We start from the raw sequence: 23,728 nt of genomic DNA, 5'->3' as shown, positions 1-23,728 counted from the left end.
TGAGCAACTTTCATTCTTCCCCAGGCAACTAATCATCCCTTTGCCAAGCTCTCTTTGTAAGGGGAATGGAATACATTTCACTATGCAATACAGTAATGTGCCCCAACTAGAGATGGGGCTGAACTGATCTTGGGGTAAGCCATGGCAAGAGAATTCACACATAAGAAACCTAAAAATAAGTGGTCCCCCCTCACACGGCCCCTCAGCAGGCTACTCCTCCCCCCCCATCCTCAAAGCAGCCCTCCTTCCTGTGCCCACCTCATCCTCCTACTGCTGCTTTCTCTTTCGGTCCTTTGAAAACTTCAGAAAAGTTGGCAGTTGACTTCCGTAACAAATACCCACTTGCTAACGTGCTCTGGTTCAATGAAAGTACTTTCCAGAAAGTTACCAAAAATGTCCTACATGCTAAATCTAATAGCTGTTTCTCATATTTGTTTTGGCCTCTCCAGAAGAGCAGCTGTATCCTCTGAAGCATCTTTCTTATTTCCCCGCCGCTCACGTGGCTCACCTGGGGCTACCCCTCAGTTTCCCTCACTACATTGTAAATAGCGATCTTTGTGTAAGTGGCCCCATTACTCGGTAATGCTTTCTATTCTCCTTAGGTAGAAATCCCATGCCCATAGGTTGAGTTATGCCATCCCTACTGATGCCTCCCAAAGGAGTCGTTTCAGGCTCTGACCTCTCTCCTGAGTGTCCAGATCTACATTTCCAGCTTCATATTAGCGTCTCCACACAAATGTCCTTCAGGCACTGTTAGTAGCTTGAAAAGAAGTGCAGAGCAGAGAGGTGGATAAAAGCTCAGATGCTGGAGCCAGACTGCCTGGGCTTGAGTCCTGGCTTTGCCGCTAACTAGGTGTGTGTCCTTGGGCCACCTCATTCACCTCTCTGGGCCTCAGTTTCCTGATCAGTAACACATGTATCAAAATAATACTTGCCTTACAGGATTGTTTTGATTCTTATAGGATTCTTCTTACTAGTTATGCTACATAGTATGTGCGACTCTTTAGAATAGTGCCTGGCACATGGGAAATACTCTTAAAGTGTTAACCATAATAAAATGTAGCCATTTTTTAAAATCAATAGTTTTTAGGTTTTTTTTAATATATCAAAGGCATTCATCCTGGAACATTGTAAGTATCCAGTAATTGTTACCTGCTGAAATCTAGAGCCTAAAATAAATACAGACAACCTGGAAAACTATAATGCCCATGGCAAGCCTTGGATTTTTTTTCTAAATCAAAAGAGTAGTTTCCATTCTTCCAAAAGGAAAAAGAAAATGTCAGACTTTCTTACATTCTCATGGGTCAGGAGGTTGTTCCTGCAGCTCGGGGCCGAGGGGACAATATGAGGAGAGTGTGGGGCAGACTTCCAGCTACAAGGTAGGGTTTGATCCAATGTTACGGGCATTTGATTGGATCTATACAAACCAAGATTCTGTCCAAGAACTCCTTTGAAGAGGAAGTGATGTTAGAACTTGGCCTATGATCTCTGCCTCCTGGGAATTAGGTTTAAAAAAAGAAGAAGAAGGAGAGAGAGAATCACAGTGATAAGAGCTAGGGCATTGTCATAGCTCCTTTAAGTGACTCACCAGGTGACAGTAGAAAGACGAGGATGACAGGAAGAGACTTTACAGTTCAAATTAGAGTGATGGAGGGTCTCTTTTCTCCTTCTTTTCTCTCTGTGAAGGTTATTTTCCTTCTTTGGGGAGTTGCAGGCCCATTTGGTAAATGAAGTGTCATACGGAGAATTTTCAGCAGATGCTTCTGTTCTGATAGGGAATAGCAAAAGTTCCCTAAATTCGCAAGACACCTGCAGATGCACCTAACGTCTAACTGCCTTCGTGACACTTCAGGGTTTTCTAGAACAGTGAAGCAGCATGTTGTGCCCTAGTGTGGTGATCAGAACAGGGGCCAAAGGAAGTAACTGCCAGCTTCCCTAAAAGCCGTCCTTTGGCCAACATTGGCCCTGCCCTTCCATGAAACCTGTGGTCAGCTCCAACCCCATCCCACCCCACCCTCTGTGGCCAGACTTTTGTTTCCACTCGGACGTTTACTGAGACAGCATGTAGTTCTTCATTGATGCCATCTATGGAAGACTTCTACTCACCCCACCCAGACACATCTAGGAGATGCCAGATTGTATGTTTCATGTTAATTCCTTAAAACCCAGAAAAGTGTCCTTTGTTTATTGATTCACTTGCTGGCAGATTCCATAAGCATCCATTGAGTCTGCCATGTGCCTGGTACTGTACTTAGTACTGGATACCAGTAAGATGTCTGAGATGCTATCCCTGACCTCAAAGGACTTTGAGGATAGTGAGAAATCCAAGCATACAGATAACGGCAGCTCAGTGGATATATCCTATTATAATAATAAACCTTTATTTGCTACATTCCATGTTCTAAGCTCTCAGTCTTGTGTGGATTCTCATTTAACCCCCTCCAAACTCAAGGAAGTAAATTCTGTTTTTACCTCTTTTCAGATCAGGAAAATGAGCATGAAAGACAGTTAAGTAATGTGCCTGAGCTCATTGTTAACAGGGGAAGGACTGGGGTTCAAATCCAGTTGTTACCTCTGTTCCACATGGAACCTTGCATAGTCCAGACATGCAAAGTGCTGTAGGTGCACAAACGAAGGGGCAATCAATCCTGCCTTGTGGGCAGGATGCAGAAGAGCATAGGGAGATTTTCACAGAGGTAGTATTTATTGAGTCCAAAAGGATGAAGTAGGAGTTTGTTGGCTAAAGAGGTATTCCATGCTAGAGAACAAGTATATGCTTGCAAATGCCCAGAGGTTTGAAATGGCAGAGTACACTGCAGGATATTCAGCTGGAAAGGAAGCTTAGGACCAGATTATGAAGAGTCATTTGTGGCATGCCAGGAGTTCGTTCATCACTGTGTCCTCTAATGGCAACCCTTACTGACCAGAATGAATACTGGATGGATGGATGGATGGATGGATGGATGGATGGATGGATGGATGGATGGATGGATGGTTGGTTGGAAGGATGGATGGATGGGTGAGTGGGTGGGTGGATGGATGGATGGATGGTTGGATGGATGGATGGATGGGTGAAGTATTTGGGCCTTACTTTGGACGTGATACACATAAAATTTAGTTAATTAAATTAATCACTTAGTGCATATAAATATTAGCTGGCTGTGGGTTCAGTTGTGCAGCTAGAGTCCTTAAATAATAGTAACTTAAAGAGATAGAAATGTGTCTTTCTCCTGTCTCATGGAACAGCCTAGTGACAGAGATGTTTAGGGCAAATATGGTAGCTCTGTGGGGTTGTAACCTTGCTAGCCTCAGTATTGTTGTTCAGCTAGTGCTAGGTACTGCCCTCATCCACATGGTCCATGATGGCTGGACACCACATCCATGTTCCAGAAAGCAGGAGAGGTAAGGAGTCAAGAGGAAGCCCTCCCCCCATTTAAAGGCAACACAGACATTGCACACAATAGTTGCATTCACAATTTATTGGCCAAAAATTGATCACATGAACACAACTAGCTGCAAGGGAATCTGGAAAATGAAATATTCTGTACAACCATATATCAGACTGAAAATTTTATTATTATGAAAGAAAGAGGGAGAACAGAGGTAAAACAAACCAGCCATTTCTGCCACCACTGGCGTACCTGATCCCCAACAGTAATGGTGTCTTGTATGTGTGGTCAGTTACCCTTCTAAGTACCAACTGTGTACCACACCCTGCTGGGATAGAGGGCACATCAGGGGCAGGATTCCAAGTTCTCTACTGATAGCAATTGAGCCAGGCATTACAGAGAAATTGCCATACTCTACCAATAATAATACCTACCATTTATTGACCTAGTAATATCTGTCAACCACTGTGGTTATCACTATACACTGGCTAAGCTAAAGTGCTGTTAGATTCCTATTATACCAGTGAAGAAGTGTCTTGTCTGAGGTCACCCAGTTAGTAAGTGGTGGGAGCAGGATGCATTCCTAGGTTGGAACTACCAGGCTAGAGTTAAAGGATACTTTCGGGTCATCCACTGATACTGATAATCAACTCCTGACATCACCCACCATTGCTTTAACACTGGACCATGCATCATACAGGATCATGGCTATACCATTTTTTATTCAGAGGGTAAGTTACTCAACCCCATTCCTGATAAGCTGCCCCAAACCCACAGAACTATATAAGGTCATTTCACTGATAACTCACCCCAAGGCGTTCCACTAGGGACACTGATACAGTGGTTATATACTAGGAAATATATATTCTAAAAGGCATTTTTCTCTGGTTGTTTCTTCCCAGCGGGTGAGGAGTCACCTAAAATTATTGGACACTTTACTTCCAATCCAAATAAACTGTATTGCAGACTCAGCTCTATATAATAACAGGAATTTCTTTTCTCTGAATGGTCCAATCTTTTGTAAAAGGTGTTGGTTTTTTTTTTTTTTTTTTTTTTTTGGTTCTGAATACTACATAGACCAAGCTTGAGAGAACTGATGCCTCCAATTTCATCTTGGGAGGTGGATTAACGAGACATCCATTTTTAAGAATATTTAAATAGAGGACAGTGAATTTCCTATTACAGATGGACAGAATAAAAAAATATACAATAGAACAGAAACTGGTATGACCAGCGCATGGAGCTGGTGCTGTAAATGTTACAAATTAAAATGAAGCTTGACACCCACCTTCAAGGAACTAAATTGAGCTGTCATGGCCCTGCCAAAGAATTGTGCAGGTGATTAGAAACATCGCTGAGTAGCCACCAAGTGAGGGCATCAGGTAAGGTCAGTTAGTGTGTAATTTGGAGCAGGTTGTCTGGTTGGACACAGATTTGGAAAATTAAAAGAAGTTGAAGTCTCAAGCAGGTTTTAGGCTCAGAGATTAACGCTGGTTAATTATGAAACAATTCAGCACCAAGGATAGCACCTAGTCAGGCTATTGCTCTGAGAGATCTGGGGGTGAAGCCTCCTGGGATGTCAGCAGACTCTCTTCTCTCTCAAACATGTTCATTGTTCAAGGGTTCTCACACAATAACCTGTGCACACCACTCAGCACTTGTTAGGTGCCAACTGAATGACATCACTGTCTCAGGGACTACCACAGCTTCAGCCTTGGCAGGAGGCTCCACCAAGGCCCTCTTGTCTTCCAGTAGGTTTAGAGTCTTATTCTAGTGTCATCAACAAATTTGTCACTTAATGTTCACTTTCTTTCATGCTGCGAACATAAAGAGGACCTTGGATAAAGGATAGGAGAAAATGAAAGTTATATAATGTTCCAAGGGTTATGAAATAGTCAAAGGAAAAGTAAGCAGTGTCACATTGTTGGTTCCTCAAAAGAAGATAACAACAGGAAGCACTGCAACAACTGAAGAATGAAGTGAGGGAAGGGGGAAAGTAAAAAAAAAAAAAAAAGCTAGTATATTTTTTATTGGAGTTGAACATTTGTACACTTTCCCATTCTGAAGAAGCAGAAGGAAAGTGAATTCTTTGTTCCGAAAATGGAGGGGTGCCACTGATACCTGCCACCTGCTGTCCCCTGCCCTGGAGAGCACAGTGTTACAGCATGAGAGGGACTTCCTGCAGATGGCCCCAGCCCAATTAACCCATTATAGCTTTATCCTTTATATTATAGTGAATGAGGAAATAAGTAAGGTTTGGAAGTTCCTTACATGTAGGTAATAGTAAAAGCTGTGGGAGTGGATAGAATTAATAAGAGAGAATGAGAAGGGAAGTGAGATTTTGGGCTGCACACTGAAGCTTGGTGGGGGGGCACTCATACTGTGGGATGAGTGGAGGAAGAGGAACTGGTTAAAAACTGTTTCACAGAAGAAGCTCAGGAGAGTTCAAGATCAGTGAGGCCAAGGGAAGAATAAATACCGAGAAGAGGGCTGGTTGTTTAGGCTACACTGAGCTGCAAGTAAAGGAATCCAACTCACAGTAGATTATAAAATAAATACATTTGGTGAATTCACATCAAGCGGCTGGATGTAGGCAGCTAAGGGCAGGTCAGCAGCTCATCATGCCGTGGCGAAAGTAAGCTCCCTGTACCCTTCCCCTTCATCATCCTCCGCATCTTGGCCTTCCGTCCTTCTTCCCATATATTTGTTGCCTAATATTTTCAAGGCAGCTTCCACAGCTCCAAACACATCAAGATTCCATTGAAGGGGAATGAGGTGCATGTAGGGAGTAGAGAGAAGGTTCAAGGTCCTCTCTTCTTCTATCAGGGAAGAAAATCCTTTTCAGAAACTGCTGCAGACTTCTCGTGACTTTTAATTATCCAGGACCAGTCACATGGCCACTCCTACATGCAGAAGAAGCTAGAGAAGTTTCTGGCTTTTCTGGGCCAGTGTGCAGTAGGAAAGAAGCAGTTGGAAAGGGCTTTGTGCTAGCCAACAAAACCTGCCACGGTGAAACGAACAGTATCAATGTTATTCCTGGCATTATGATGCTTGTTCTGTGGTTGGTTCTTTTAAATAAGCTAATAAAATAGTCAAGATTACCCAGAGCACTTTCTCATAAAATCAGGAAACAAGGTTTTAGCAATTCTCAACCACGATATTTTAGTTGTTGGAATTGATGGCATTTCTTCTTTGTTAATAACTATGACCACATGAACACGCATTTAGCTCATGTTTTTCTGACATAAAAATTAGGTCATGGGAGAGGGAGCAAGATGGCGGAGGAGTAGGAGACCTGGATTTCGTCTCCTCTCAGGAATTCAGCTGGATAGGGATCAAACCATTCTGAACACCTACAAACCCAACAGGAGATCAAAGAAAAGAAGAGCAACAACTTTCTGAACAGAAAAGCGACCACTTTCTGGAAGGTAGGACGTGCGGAGAAGTGAATCCGAGGCGATATTCGGGAGGATAGACGGCGGGGGAGGGGCCTCCGTCGGCCGCTTCTGGCAAGTGATAGAGCCGCGGAGCACAAAATCGGAACTTTTAAAAGTCTGCTCCGCCGAGGGACGTCACTCTGGTGGCTAAGCGGGGGGTGGAACCCTCCGGGACAGTGTGGTCTCAGGACCCTCGGGGTCACAGAAGGACCGGGGGTGCCTGAGGGCGGCAGAGCTCCCAGGTATCGGAGCAGGGAAGCCGGCTGCAGAGGCGGAGCCCAGGCGTGGGCTCTCAGCTCGGGGTTGACATAAACCGTGATCCGCGGCACAGCCGGGCCACTGCTCCTCCAGCAGGGACCCAACAAGCGGCAGATCCGGGGAGACTCACCTTCCTCCCCCGGGAGGAGCCGCGCGGGAGGGCACCGCAGGGATCTGCTGGGTTTGGAGACTCCAGACCGGGTCGGGTGCCAGAGATAGAAACGCGCGGTCACAGGCCGGTTGAGCATGGAGTGCAGCCGGAGACCGGGGAGACGGGAGTGACTGACGGCTTTTCTCTGGGGACGCACTGAGGAGCGGGCCCGAGTTCTCGGCTCCTCTGGGGCGGAGATTGGGAGGCCGCCATTTTCACGCTCCGCCTCCAAAGCTGTACGGAAAGCTCGCAGGGAACAAAAGCCCCGGAGAGCAAACCCGAGCAGATGACTCAGCCGGGAGGGGGCAAGGGCGGGGCAATTCCGCCTCCGGCAGAGACATTTGGAAACCACGGCAACAGGCCCCTCCCCAGAAGATCAGCGAGAACAGCCAGCCAAGACCAAGTTTACCGATCAATGAGAACGGCAGAACTCCAGCGCTAGGGGAATACTGCAAATAGAATTCACGGCTTTTTTACCATGATTCCTTAGTCTTTTAAAGTTAATTTTTTTTTTTTAACTGTCTTTTTGTCTTTTTATTTCTTTTTGAATTTTTCTTTTTCCCTTTTTCAAACAACATCTTATCAATCCCTTTTTTTAAAAAAAAAACATTTTTATTTTTCATTTTTAGAGTCATATTCTATCCCTTCATAGTAGTTACCCATATTTTTGGCTTATATATATAAGTTGTTCTCTCTTTAAAATTTTGAGATAGTTTCTTCTAACAGATTAAAATATACCCTAAATCTCTAGTATATGGTGTTTTCTATTCCCCTGCCTGATCACATCCTCTCCCTTTTTTTTCTTTTTCTTTTTTCTTTTTTAAATCTTCTTCTTTCTTTTTCAAACAACTTCTTATCAATTCCTTTTATAAAATTTTTTATAATTTCCATTTTTACAGTCATTTTCTATCCCTTCATCATATCAACCCTTATTTTTGTACATATATCTTTTTCTTTCTTTAAAATTTTGGGAGACACTTTCTTCTAAAAGACCAAAACACACCCCAAATCTAGTGTGTGGCACTGATCTATATACCATATAGATCATATTTGATCACATTCTGGTTTTTCTTTTGTTGTTGTTGTTTTGTTTTGTTTGTTTTTGTTTTTATCTTTATCTTTTTCTTTTTTTTTTCTTTTTCTTTTTTCTCTCTTTCCCCTTCTTATCCCACTGCTTCAGGTCTTTTCTGATTTGTTTAGAGTATATTTTCTGGGGACGTGGTTACTCTGCTAGCATTTTGTTCTCTCATTAATCTATTCTCCTCTGCACAAAATGACGAGACGGAAAAAATCACCTCAACAAAAAGAACAAGAGGCAGTACCGACTGCCAGGGACCTACTCAATACGGACATTAGTACGATGTCAGATCTAGAGTTCAGAATCATCACTTTAAAGATACTAGCTGGGCTTGAAAAAAATATGGAAGTTATTAGAGAAACTCTTTCTGGAGAAGTAAAAGAGCTAAAATCCAACCAAGTAGAAATCAAAAAGGCTATTAATGAGGTGCAATCAAAATTGGGGGCGCTAACTGCTAGAATAAATGAGGCAGAAGAGAGAATCAGTAATATAGAAGATGAAATGCTGGAAAATAAAGAAGCTGAGAAAAAGAGAGATAAACAACTACTGGATCATGAGGGCAGAATTCGAGAGATAAGCGATACCATAAGACGAAACAACATTAGAATAATTGGGATCCCAGAAGAAGAAGAAAGAGAGAGAGGGGCAGAAGGTATAATGGAGCAAATTATAGCAGAGAACTTCCCTAATTTGGGGAAAGAAACAGGCATGAAAATCCAGGAAGCACAGAGAACCCCTCTCAAAATCAATAAAAATAGGTCAACTCCCCGACATCTAATAGTAAAACTTACGAGTCTCAGAGACAAAGAGAAAATCCTGAAAGCAGCTCGGGAGAAGAGATATGTAACCTACAATGGTAGAAACATTAGATTGGCAACAGACCTATCCACAGAGACCTGGCAGGCCAGAAAGGACTGGCAGGATATATTCAGAGCACTAAATGAGAAAAATATGCAGCCAAGAATACTCTATCCAGCTAGGCTGTCATTGAAAATTGAAGGAGAGATAAAAAGCTTCCAGGACAAACAAAAACTAAAGGAATTTGCAAACACAAAACCAGCCCTACAGGAAATCTTGAAAGGGGTCCTCTAAGCAAAGAGAGACCCTAAAAGCAACATAGACCAGAAAGGAACACAGACAATATACGGTAACAGTCACCTTACAGGCAATACAATGGCACTAAATTCCTATCTTTCAATAGTTACCTTGAATGTAAATGGGCTAAATGCCCCAATCAAAAGACACAGGCTAACAGACTGGATTAAAAAACAAGATCCATCGATATGCTGTCTGCAAGAGACTCATTTTAGACCCAAAGACACCCCCAGATTGAAAGTGAGGGGGTGGAAAACCATTTACCATGCTAATGGACACCAAAAGAAAGCTGGGGTGGCAATCCTTATATCAGACAAATTAGATTTTAAACCAAAGACTGTAATAAGAGATGAGGAAGGACACTATATCATACTTAAAGGATCTATCCAACAAGAAGATCTAACAATTGTAAATATCTATGCCCCTAACATGGGAGCAGCCAATTATATAAGGCAATTAATAACAAAAGCAAAGAAACACATCAACAACAATACAATAATAGTGGGGGACTTTAACATCCCCCTCACTGAAATGGACAGATCATCTAAGCAAAAGATCAACAAGGAAATAAAGACTTTAAATGACACACTGGACCAAATGGACTTCACAGACATATTCAGAACATTCCACCCCAAAGCAACGGAATACACATTCTTCTCTAGTGCCCATGGAACATTCTCAAGAATCGATCACATCCTAGGTCATAAATCAGGTCTCAACCGGTACCAAAAGATTGGGATCATTCCCTGCCTATTTTCAGACCACAATGCTTTGAAACTAGAACTCAATCCCAAGAGGAAAGTCGGAAAGAACTCAAATACATGGAGGCTAAAGAGCATCCTACTGAAGAATGAATGGGTCAACCAGGAAATTAAAGAAGAATTAAAAAAATACATGGAAACCAATGAAAATGAAAACACAACTGTTCAAAATCTTTGGGATGCAGCAAAGGCAGTCCTAAGAGGAAAGTATATAGCAATACAAGCCTTTCTCAAGAAACAAGAAAGGTCTCAAGTACACAACCTAACCCTACACCTAAAGGAGCTGGAGAAAGAACAGCAAATAAAGCCTAAACCCAGCAGGAGAAGAGAAATCATAAAGATCAGAGCAGAAATCAATGAAATAGAAACTAAAAGAACAGTAGAACAGATCAACGAAACTAGGAGCTGGTTCTTTGAAAGAATTAACAAGATTGATAAACCCCTGGCCAGACTTATCAAAAAGAGAAGAGAAATGACCCAAATCAACAAAATCATGAATGAAAGAGGAGAGATCACAACCAACACCAAAGAAATACAAACAATTATAAGAACATATTATGAGCAACTCTATGCCAGCAAATTAGATAACCTGGAAGAGATGGATGCATTCCTAGAGATGTATCAACTACCAAAACTGAACCAGGATGAAATAGAAAACCTGAACAGACCTATAACCACTAAGGAAATTGAAGCAGTCATCAAAAATCTCCCAAAAAACAAAAACCCAGGGCCAGATGGCTTCCCAGGGGAATTCTACCAAACATTTCAAGAAGAATTAATACCTATTCTTCTGAAACTGTTCCAAAAAATCGAAACGGAAGGAAAACTTCCAAACTCATTTTATGAGGCCAGCATTACCTTGATCCCCAAACCAGACAAAGACCCCATCAAAAAGGAGAATTACAGACCAATATCCCTGATGAACATGGATGCAAAAATTCTCACCAAAATACTAGCCAATAGGATCCAACAGTACATTAAAAGGATTATTCACCATGACCAAGTGGGATTTATCCCTGGGCTGCAAGGTTGGTTCAACATCCGCAAATCAATCAATGTGATACAGTACATTAACAAAGGAAAGAACAAGAATCATATGATCCTCTCAATAGATGCAGAAAAAGCTTTTGACAAAGTACAGCATCCTTTCTTGATCAAAACTCTTCAGAGTATAGGGATAGAGGGTACATACCTCAATATCATAAAAGCCATCTATGAAAAACCTACAGCAAATATTATTCTCAATGGGGAAAAACTGAGAGCTTTCCCCCTAAGGTCAGGAACGCGGCAGGGATGTCCACTATCACCACTGCTATTCAACATAGTATTGGAAGTCCTAGCCACAGCAATCAGACAACAAAAAGAAATCAAAGGCATCCAAATTGGCAAAGAAGAAGTCAAACTCTCACTCTTTGCAGATGATATGATACTTTATGTGGAAAACCCAAAAGACTCCACCCCAAAACTGCTAGAACTCATACAGGAATTCAGTAAAGTGGCAGGATATAAAATCAATGCACAGAAGTCAGTGGCATTCCTATACACCAACAACAAGACAGAAGAAAGAGAAATTAAGGAGTCGATCCCATTTACAATTGCACCCAAAACCATAAGATACCTAGGAATAAATCTAACCAAAGAGACAAAGGATCTTTACTCAGAAAACTATAAAATACTCATGAAAGAAATTGAGGAAGACACAAAGAAATGGAAAAACGTTCCATGCTCATGGATTGGAAGAACAAATATTGTGAAGATGTCAATGCTACCTAGAGCAATCTACACATTCAATGCAATCCCCATCAAAATACCATCCACTTTTTTCAAAGAAATGGAACAAATAATCCTAAAATTTGTATGGAACCAGAAAAGACCCCGCATAGCCAGAGGAATATTGAAAAAGAAAAGCAAAGCCGGTGGCATCACAATTCCGGACTTCAAGCTCTATTACAAAGCTGTCATCATCAAGACAGCATGGTACTGGCACAAAAACAGACACATAGATCAATGGAACAGAATAGAGAGCCCAGAAATGGACCCTCAACTCTATGGTCAACTAATCTTCGACAAAGCAGGAAAGAATGTCCAATGGAACAAAGACAGTCTCTTCAACAAATGGTGTTGGGAAAATTGGATAGACACATGCAGAAGAATGAAACTGGACCACTTCCTTACACCACACACAAAAATAGACTCCAAATGGCTGAAAGACCTCAATGTGAGACAGGAGTCCATCAAAATCCTAAAGGAGAACACAGGCAACAACCTCTTTGACCTCAGCCGAAGCAACTTCTTCCTAGAAACATCGCCAAAGGCAAGGGAAGCAAGGGCAAAAATGAACTATTGGGACTTCATCAAGATAAAAAGCTTTTGCAAAGCAAAGGAAACAGTTAAGAAAACCAAAAGACAACCGACAGAATGGGAGAAGATATTTGCAAATGACATATCAGATAAAGGGCTAGTATCCAAAATCTATAAAGAACTCATCAAACTCAACACCCAAAGAACAAAGAATCCAATTAAGAAATGGGCAGAAGACATGAACAGACATTTTTCCAAAGAAGACATCCAAATGGCCAACAGACACATGAAAAAGTGCTCAATATCGCTCGGCATCAGGGAAATCCAAATCAAAACCTCAATGAGATACCACCTCACACCAGTCAGAATGGCTAAAATTAACAAGTCAGGAAACGACAGATGTTGGCGGGGATGCGGAGAAAGGGGAACCCTCCTACACTGTTGGTGGGAATGCAAACTGGTGCAGCCACTCTGGAAAACTCTATGGAGGTTCCTCAAAAAGTTGAAAATAGAGCTACCATATGATCCAGCAATTGCACTACTGGGTATTTACCCCAAAGATACAAAAGTAGGGATCCGAAGGGGTACGTGCACCCCGATGTTTATAGCAGCAATGTCCACAATAGCCAAACTGTGGAAAGAGCCAAGATGTCCATCGACAGATGAATGGATAAAGAAGATGTGGTATATATATACAATGGAATATTATGCAGCCATCAAAAGGAATGAGATATTGCCATTTGCAACAACGTGGATGGAACTGGAGGGTATTATGTTGAGTGAAATAAGTCAAACAGAGAAAGACATGTATCATATGATCTCACTGATATGAGGAATTCTTAATCGCAGGAAACAAACTGAGTGTTGTTGGAGTGGGGGATGGGGTGGGAGGGATGGGGTGACTGGGTGATAGACACTGGGGAGTGTATGTGCTCTGGTAAGCGCTGTGAATTGTGCAAGACTGTTGAATCTCAGATCTGTACCTCTGAAACAAATAATGCAATATATGTTAAGAAAAAAAAAAGAAGAAGAAGAAGAAGAAGGTAGCAGGAGGGGAAGAATGAAGCGGGGGAAATCGGAGGGGTAGACGAACCATGAGAGACGATGGACTCTGAAAAACAAACAGGGTTCTAGAGGGGAGGGGGGTGGGAGGATGGGTTAGCCTGGTGGTGGGTATTTAGGAGGGCACATTCTGCATGGAGCACTGGGTGTTGTGCACAAACAATGAATCATGGAACACTTCATCTAAAACTAATGTTGTAATGTAAGGGGATTAACATAAGAATAAAAAAATTAAAAAAAAAAAAAAAAATTAGGTCATGACTCATTTAGAGTAGAGGTCTTAGTTTTTAAGAATCAATCGTTCAGAGAAGTTGGTAAATTTTGTGGATTTATAGTAGAGCTACTTAGCTGAGAATTTATGTGTGGTGTGAAGGTCATTTTCCTTTTCAATTAGATATTCTAGGACCTGAGGATTTTTCCGCAGTACTACTTTCCATAAGGTATACTGAACTGTGTAAAACTAATTTATTTTGAAGATGTTATATCATTGGACTAAAAAATCTCTTTCACAGAGAAACTTAAAAACCAGGACCATTTTGTATTATGTTTAGGAGATGTCCAGTGGTCACGATGAACTAAAGCATCCATGATTCTAAGTTGAGCCAATGGTTTCAGAAAAAAATGATGTCCTGGGCAAGTCTTTAAGATGATGAATCGGCTGGTTTTTTATGGTATTAATGCTTATAATTTCAAATAGAATAGATTTTAATTTCTTGCATGAATTAATTAATACTTATAATAAATTCCTTTAAAGCTCTTTCTGGTGTCTGATCAAAAACAGCACTTCTTCAGATCTATTAATTTCTTTTAAAATGGAGAGGCTGAAAAAAGTTGAGTCACTCTGCCGCTAAGGTAATCCATGAATTAAAGAACGTTGGACTTCTGCCTTGACCTCTAAAATCACATGACCATTTGCTGACATGACATCTCATGTGCATATCAAAAGGCACTGCAAGTTCACATAAACCTAGGAAAGTCCCTGTTTCTTCTCTTTTCCTCATGTATATATCCAACCCTTCCAAATTCTATCTCAAATCTTCTCCCCATCCCATCTATGGTTGTGTTAATCCTAGCTGCCATCATCCCTCATCTTGATTACTACAGCAACAGTGCTTTCTCTACGCTGCAAAATCTATTTAAAGATAAATCAGATGATGACACTCCCTGTTGAAACCCTTGAATGGCTTCCCATTGCCCATAGAGTAAAATCCTAGTTCTTTTGCCAGAAGTGAAAGTTCTTTGCCGGGTTGCTCAGAAGCCAACCTCCCAGTCATCAGTCCTCTCTCTATTATAAGCTCCCTGCATCTATGTGTTCTTTGTCACATTCACAGAATGCACCCTGGTGCAGGTCCCTTGCCTTGGGTGTCCCTTCAGCCTCCCTCTGCTCTCCTTTCCCATCTTCACCTACTGGCCTCCTTCTTGTCATTGAGGCCTTGGTTTAAATATCTTATCACACAGGCCACCTTGACTACGTGTGCTGGGAATTTGCCCTCTAGATGCACTCTCTACCCTTGGTGACCCTGTTAGGCTCCAGGAGGATAACCTGTCTGCACTGTCCTCACCCTCCAGCTTCCTGTGGTGTTCAGCCAATAAGGAGTGCCAGCAGGAGAGGGGAGGGAGAAATGAGACTGAGGTCAATGCACATCTTTCTCCCTAGCTTCATCCCTGTGGGGTCACTGCTGCCTGGCTGTGTCCCTTCACCACAGGTCATGGCTGCTACCCAGCAGCTTTCCCTCGTCCCTCTCTCTTTATCCCTCCCTCCACTCCTCCTCCTCCTTTTTCTCTTTCTTCCTTCTTTCTCCCCTCTCTCCCTTCACCCTCTTCCCTGGCCCCTTCCTCCCATTCTTTTCTGATAACCATTCCTTCAGGTTCTAGAATGGTAACTATACCTTATGTTTTCCCTATATTCTTCCCACATATAAATCGTCCCCTCATACACTTCTCTCGAAGTATCCTTATTTGAGTGTACCACGTATTTCCTTTGGGGCCCTTACTTTCATATCATCTAATAGCAAAGGACAGCCCTTGTTACTCTCCTCCATGTCATCCCATTTTAACTCTTTATACGGGCCTTCATGTGCCTATCTGATTTGTTTTTCTGCTTATTTGTTTGTTATTTATCTCCTCCCACAGGAATGTAGCTACCAGGAGAGCAGGTATCTTCTCTGTCTTGTTCATCATTGTGTTTCTCTCCGGTGCCTAGAAAGGATAATAACCAAGTTAATATTTGATCCAAGTCGCATGTTCATAAATGTTAGAAACACTGAGTAAGGATTGTGTGCAGGATTGCTTTAATTCTGATGGTCATTTAGTAAGCTGTTCATGGCCCATGAACAAGGGAGAGCACAGAGACCAGAAGCAGTGAGTTGATGACTGGAGAGATAATGGATGCCAGACAAATTCAGTGTGACCTCATCATTCAGTGTTTCTCAGGAGAGCCGATGTTTCTAAGTCCAAATAGAAAACCAGGACATAGGGTCATAAAGGAGAAAATATATCTGAGACTGTTCACTGGAGAACAGGTGATTCACTAACTGTTGTCTTGGGGCATCTTAGTATGACTGCTTTCAATCTCACTCATCCACTTCCTCCTAGACAAGTTTGTTATTAAAAGGAATGAAAGTCATGACCAAAAACAGTCAATGCAACAATCACCTGAACACCTGTAGGTAGGGGTGGCATGTCCAGAACTCCTGACAAATCGACTGCATGTAATCATTGTGGCAGGACTTAATATGGTGGCAAGAGAGACAGAAAGAAAAAAAAAAAAAAGATGTCAGCTGGTTTCACTGCTTTTCATGAGGTTACAGAGCAAGTGGAGATGCCAGGACTTAGATGAGCTGTTCTGGAAACCTAGACTTCCTGAGGTGGAATGAATTTAGGATGTCTTCTCCTCTTACCATTTGCTAAAGACCGTGAGGACTAGATTCCAAGATTGTTGTGTTGACACTGGGGAGGAATTGGGAAACAGAATAAGCCTTTCTCCTTTAGTCATCCATCCGTCTGAATTACAGATGCAGAGACTTTTCTAGAGCTGAGTCAGTAATGGCAGAGAGACAAACGCTGTCTCAGTTAATCTATATAAAACTCCCATGAAGTGGAACTTAACTTGCCCGTTGTACAACGGAGGAGTGCATGGCACAGGGAGCTCAGTCATACAGCTCGAGTGACCACAGACACAAATCTTTGAGCCCCAGGACAGCTGTAACATTCGTTCAAGACACATCTTTCTTGGGATCTTGAAATAGTCATCACTAGAATATACAGAACATGTGGTAGGAAATGATGCAAAACCAGAGTCTCCACCCATCCAAAGGCACATTTCAGATGTTTCTTTAGGCAGAGATGTCCTAAACTTCCCAACAAGAGTTTCTACTCCACTCAAAACACGTCTTGAAATAGCTAAGGAATGGCACTGGGCTATAATTTTCCATGTCGTTTGCATATTATTCAGACTCTCTGGGTATGAGTCCTCAATCAGCAACTTACTAGCTGACTGGTCTCAGCCACCAGAATGTGAGCTCCGTGAGGGTGGGGACTTTTGTCTGTCTCGTTCATTTCCACATCTCTTGCTAGAACAGTACCTAGAAATACAGGTGCTCAGTGAATGTTAGGAAGAAGGATTGGGGCGGGGGTGAGGTGGAGGAAGGAGGGAAAAGTTATTGAATATACCTGAGCCCTAGTTTTCCCATCTTTAAAAGGAGGATAATAATGGTACTTTTTTTCATAACTGTTTTGAGGATATATGTGGTAATATAAGCAAAATGCTTAGAATAGTGCCTGGAACCTAGGAAACACACAGAAATGTTGGATGAGAACACTGACTAAGAATCTGACAATCATTTCCTGAATGCCCGCTATGTGTCAGGCTCTGTGCTGGATGCCAGGGTTACAAAAATAAGTCAAACGTGGAGAAGTCACATTCTATAAAGCTTCATTTTTTTCATTCTTCAATTCAGTATATGTCCTTCTTCCATGTGTATTGTAGATTTACATATAACCACAAATTCCTTGGAAACACGGTTTTCTTTTTTTTATATTTATTTATTTTTATTATGTTATGTTAATCACCATACATTACATCATTAGTTTTTGATGTTCCATGATTCACTGTTTGCGTATAACACCCAGTGCTCCATGCAGAACATGCCCTCTTTAATACCCACCACCAGGCTAACACATCCCCCACCCCCCTCCCCTCTAGAACCGTCAGTTTGTTTCTCAGAGTCCATAGTCTCTCATGGTTCGTCTCCCCCTCCGATTTCCCCCCCTTCATTCTTCCCTTCCTGCTATCTTCTTCTTCTTCTTTTTTTTTTTAACATATAATGTATTGTTTCAGAGGTACAGGTCTATGATTCAAGAGTCTTACACAATTCACAGCACTCACCATAGCACATACCCTCCCCAATGTCTATCACCCAGCCACCCCATCCCTCCCACCCCCCACCACTCCAGCAATCCTCAGTTTGTTTCCTGAGATTAAGAATTCCTCATATCAGTGAGGTCATATGATACATGTCTTTCTCTGATTGACTTATTTCGCTCAGCATAATACCCTCCAGTTACAGCCATGTCGTTGCAAATGGCAAGATTTCATTCCTTTTGATGGCTGCATAATATTCCATTGTATATATATACCACATCTTCTTTATCCATTCATCTCTTGATGGACATCTTGGCTCTTTCCATAGTTTGGCTATTGTGGACATTGCTGCTATAAACATCGGGGTGCACGTACACCTTCAGATCCCGACATTTGTATCTTTGGGATAAATACCCAGTAGTACAATTGCTGGATCGTAGGTTAGCTCTATTTTCAACTTTTTGAGGAACCTCCATACTGTTTTCCAGAGTGGCTGCACCAGCTTGCATTCCCACCAACAGTGTAGGAGGGTTCCCCTTTCTCTGCAACACCGCCAATATCTGTCACTTCCTGACTTGTTAATTATAGCCATTCTGACTGGTGTGAGGTGGTATCTCATCGAGGTTTTGATTTGGATTTCCCTGATGCTGAGCGATGTTGAGCACTTCTTCATGTGTCTGTTGGCCATTTGGATGTCTTCTTTGGAAAAAAAGTCTGTTCATGTCTTCTGCCCAGGGGACACATTTTTCTTTTCTTTCATTTTTCTGCTATACTGACCCTGCATCTAGGAATAACAGGGGGCCCCAAGAACCTCTTTTGTTTCCTTTTCTTTGCTGATGGGTAAAGTTTAAGAATTATATAAGTTCTTAGCAGCCTCTAAAGTGTCACAGGCATTTTCAACATGACATATAAATGTTTGCCCAAGAGAGCATCTTTTATCTTCATCATTATTGAAAGTTCTCATTTTATTCGATTCTTATGAAAACACAAAGAGGAAAAAAAGCCTAAAGGAACTAACTCACTCCTTACTCTTTCAATAGCACCATGACTGAGTGATCTGTCTTCTGCCTCTAGGAGGAAATGCCAGTAATCTTAGACCCCTCATCTTTTTGAACTGCTTTCCCAGAGGGCAATCCACCAGGAAAGACAGGAGTCCCTGTCAGGGAAGGGGGCAGAAGCCTGGGTTGGATGAACATTTTCAAAAAGTCTGAAATAAAACTTTAAAACTGATTTTTAAAAAACCCTGATTTTCAGAATCCCTATAATTGCATAGGCCTGCCTACATTGCTACCTGAAGAAAAGGATTATAAATACCCCATAAACAGGAGACCTTTTGTAGTCATAGCCCTGTACCTATTGCCATGCAGTTCTTTACTATGAATGATTGTATACAAAGCCCTAATAAATATATTGGGTCAAAATATATTTCTCTGTTGGGGGTTAAAAAATCCAGGAGTCCCTTTGCTCGTCCTCCAGTGGCCCCTGGGGCATCCCTGACAATCTTTATGACTCCAAGGAAATCAAGATTAGGAGACAAGTGAATCCTGCCTGCCCACCCCCATTTCTCATCATCCTAAGGCAGTCTGGGACTTGGTTCGGCACCATGACTGTACCACAAGGCACCCACAAGTAAAAGATGTGAATGAGAACAATTAAGGGGAAGGAAATTTAATATGGACTGAAGACTTGCTATAAGCCAGCCTACCTCTTACTCATAGAGTTACCATCTGTTCTGTGTCTGCCGTGGCCTAGAGCTCTATCACAAAAGCATCCTTGGAGCCTTGGTCCATTAATTCCAATTGCACAAACCAGTTGGATTGCTATGGCCCCTACCACAACCCCCACTTTGGAAACCTCTCTTGTTCACTATTTCTTACTGAAGTTGCTATAATAAGATGTACTGCTGGATGGCATATTGCCGGGACTAGGGTAAACAAATACAAATATTATTTGGCTATTTTCTTCATTTTGGAAGTATCACGAAGGCCCAGCAAAGATAAAAAGGAAGAAATTAAACATTTTCAAAAATGGTTTTGCAAGAGTGAAAAAAATAATCCTCTGTTGTAGACAAATGCTCTTGAAATATTATGTGATGTCTGATTTTTTTCCCCTCTCAATTAGAGTTATTTCATGCATGTTACAGATGAAGCCATTGTATCAGTTGGAGGCCAATTTTAATCCCAAGGTTGATTAGACAGTTAGCTCTCCCTGGCTTGTGCACTGTCCCTTTATTCTACACCCCTATACCCATACGGACATTGATTTATACACAAATAAGGATTTGGTCTGATTCATTAGTGGAATATCCTAATGAACACTTGGTTGTGTTTAACCTTTTGCTGTAACAGAAGTCTCAAGGTTGCCATAGTAATAGGAGACTAAATCTATGGAGCCGCTCCTCCTCCCTGCATGGCTCAGGTCTGCAATCGCCCCGTTGCATGTATACAACCCGGGTCAAGTGAGAGCTGTGACTCCACTGTTTGCCAATCAAGTTCCAAGCTGTGGATGCAAAAGGTCATTCTCCTCTCCCATCATAAAAATGAATGAAACAGCTGGAGTGTAAATTGGGAGGAGGGGGGAACATTTCTCTTTGGCCATTTGATGATTTAGGAATTGAAAGGAGCCCCCAGATGATATCTAATATTGGTTTCCGCCAGTGTTTGACTTCGTCTGAGGACATGACCTGAAAAATGGTCATTTGGCTGTTGCTTGAAGCTACCTGGGAATGAGAGTTCAGTCTGGAGTTGTTCAGGATTCTTCCCCGCTAACCAGCCACTTACCCATGGGTGTCCACTCTCTGCCAGGTGTCATTTCCTGAATAAAACAAGCTCCCAGCACTCAGGGGCTCACAGAGAAAGGTGGCTAGGTTACAGAGTCCTCACCTAGATTGTACTCCCCCAAATAATTCCCACATAGGAAAAATATTTTCCTCCTAATTCCTCTCCTTTGTCCTCCCTTCCACTTTTGCTTTTGTAACTTTCTGTTCTCAACTTCCTTATGTCTTCAGTCAACCCCTAGAACACATCCTTCCTTCTCACCTTTAGAGAAACTTAACCCTTCCCCAACTAACCTGAAGGGTGTGAATGTATCTACCTTTCTTCCCCTCTCTAGCTAGCTAGCTATTTATCTGTCTATTCCTTCCTTTCTTTCTTCCTTCCATTTCTTGCATTCATTCATTCATTCATTCATCCATTCAAGTTATAAAAGATCCAGTATGTGCCCAGCACTGTCATAGGCAATACATATACAGCATTGAACCACCCTCATTAAGTTTACATTCTATTGTAAAATAAACAAGGTCTTAAAAATACAATATAAATATAAAATGATAAGTGCAATAGAAAAAATGGTTTATTTTTCTTTTTAAGTGGAATGGGTTCTTTCTCCCATCCTCTCAGCCCCAGTCTTTCAAAACTAAAAGGCAAGGTCAACATTCTCAGGGCTCCCTTGGAAGGACCTTTCTTCTATCATCCTCTTTCAATAGCTCCTCTGAAGCTCATGCCATGTGATTATAGTCTCCACACCTCCTGGCTGCCAGTTCTCTTCTCATCCATTCATTGAGATTCTAGAACTCTGGGTCCTGGCTCATGGTTTCCTTGTCTACCCTTTCTCCTTTCATCATTGGAGTGATCTCAGCCTGTGAGTTGAAGGACCACATTCTTGACTTCCATTGTGCCAGTGATATTTATCTTGCTTTCACTAGAGCAGACAACTCATCGGTTCATATTCTAGACCTTGATAATATCCCAACTCCAATATCTCCCACCCTAAATCTCCTCCTGGACCATGACCTCTGTTTATCCCTCCCCCCCCAACTAAAACAGCTCTTTAACTTTATCAAAATGTCAAGATGTTTCTCTCTCTCTCCCTCAAACACACACACACACACGCATGCACGCACACACATGCATGAGCGCACGCGCGTGCACACACACACACACCTCTTTTGCTCATCTCCCAGACTCCTGGGCTTACTGCATTCTAGAGTCATTGATTGTCTCTATTCTCCCCTAAGCCCTCAATAACTATAAGCCCCTTCCATTTTCCTATCAAATCTAAACTCCTTATTAGCACAACCCATCTGTTTTCTCCCTTTTTGCTCTTGAAGTGTGGTAAGTACAATAATCATCCCTCAAAGTTGCTTTTGTCTTAATCCCCAGGATCTGTAAATATATTACCTTAGATGGCTAGAGGGACTGCAGATGTGATTAAGTTAAGGATTAGGAGATGGAGATAGTAATCCTGGATCATCCAGGTGGGCCAGCATAGTCACAAGAGTCCTTATAATATGGACAAATGGAGATAAAAGTCAGAGAAAGAGATGTGGCAATGGATATAGAGGTCAGACTGATACCACCATGAGCCAGGGAATGTGGGCATCCTCTGGAAGCTGGAAAAGGCAAGGAATGGGTTCTCCCCTAGAGCCTTCAGAAGGAACCAGCCCTACTGACACCTTGATTTTAGTTCCCATAAGACCCATTTCAGACTTCAGACCTCTAGAACTATAAAATAATAAATCTAAGTTGTTTTAAGACACTAAGATTGTGGCAATCTGTTATCACAGCCATAGGAATCTCCTACAAAGTACCACCACCAACAGATGACATGGCCAGGCATGCAGGGGCGGTGGCCCTTGGCACCCTCGAGATCCCCACTCCTGCCAGACCTGCAGGCAGTTAAGCGCTCATGCTCAGAGGCCCCTCCCCTCCGCTTCTTTCCGTCTAGTTGACTGGGGCCCCATTTGTAACAACACGAACCTCTGCTCCTCTAATAACATTAATAATATTGCTTCCACAGCTCCTTTCAGGGCCATGAAGGTGTTTCTTAGAGCCAGTCAAGAGCCTCCAGCAGCCTTGGCAGCTCTGTGTCACTTCACTTGTGAAAGGTGACCAAAGGGCCAGGGTGATCTATAGCTGAGCCTCTGGTCAGTCCCTCTGGCCCGAACAGAAGCCTTCAAAAGAAGTGTGCTCTGGTGTATTTCCTATTTGTGCATGACACAGAGCGGAGTCATTCGTGCTTATAAGGTTAATCTGAAAGCTTCAGTGGCTAGGTACCCACATTTTCACAGAGGGAAAGTGCCCCATTTGGGCTGCTCGTATTTATCCTGTGAGGGGAAAATGAGTTTTATTATTGGGCTTGGTATGACCTTCCATGGGTCTCAAGGGGATTCAGTGCCTGGGAAATACTGCAAACGAGCAGGAAGCAAAAACAGTTGGCTATTATGGGAAACTCATCTTTTATATTTAAAAGCATTAGAAACACACTGTAGGTCTCCATTAGTTTGACCTCAGTGGCTAGATTTTTTTTAACTTCAATATTTTTCTGGGTCGTTTTTGGATTTATTTGTTTTTTTCATCAACAAGGTTTTCTTATGATGTCAAATTAGAGGATAGAATTCTGTTTTTTAAAAAGTGCTGCGTGGTATAGAAATGAGAGTGATATGCCATGATTTGTAATGCCTTGTTATATAATTCCCTGAAGAAGCCATGAAAATAAGCACTAGCCCACAAGATCAGAACTTCCGGTGCGTAACACCTACGAGGTGTGTGAGATGTTCAAAAATATTTGCTGAGTAAATGAAAAATGAGTAGACACATTGCAAATCAGTCTGTAAGACAAGGGAACAGATGAAATTCTACATCTGCTTAATATTCTCTTCTTGCCTTTGTTTGTGGAACAAGCTACACGTATTCATTTGTTTGTTTTAGGGGAATTCTATTTGGTGCATTGATTCTTTTGTTTTCAGGTTAAATCGGCTGTTTCAACTCTCCCTATTTTCCAATGCATTCAGCCACTATTCTTGGTTTATTTGTTAAAATAACCATAGCACTGG

At 42.0% G+C, this 23,728-nt stretch overlaps 1 protein-coding gene across 4 annotated transcripts in view; it reads left to right on the top strand.

Moving 5' to 3' along the window:
- CDH13 (cadherin 13) overlaps positions 1 to 23,728 on the top strand; it is a 1,446,671-nt gene that overhangs the window by 1,109,494 nt on the left and 313,449 nt on the right. The gene's annotated exons all lie outside the window — the stretch shown is intronic.

This window comes from Mirounga angustirostris, unplaced genomic scaffold, assembly GCF_029215605.1.
Source record: "Mirounga angustirostris isolate CCGP_5_RB_7025 unplaced genomic scaffold, mMirAng1.0.hap1 SCAF_16, whole genome shotgun sequence".
Lineage (NCBI taxonomy): Eukaryota > Metazoa > Chordata > Mammalia > Carnivora > Phocidae > Mirounga > Mirounga angustirostris.
The sequence above is the reverse complement of the archived record's forward strand: the minus strand, read 5'-3'. Positions and strand labels throughout refer to the sequence as shown.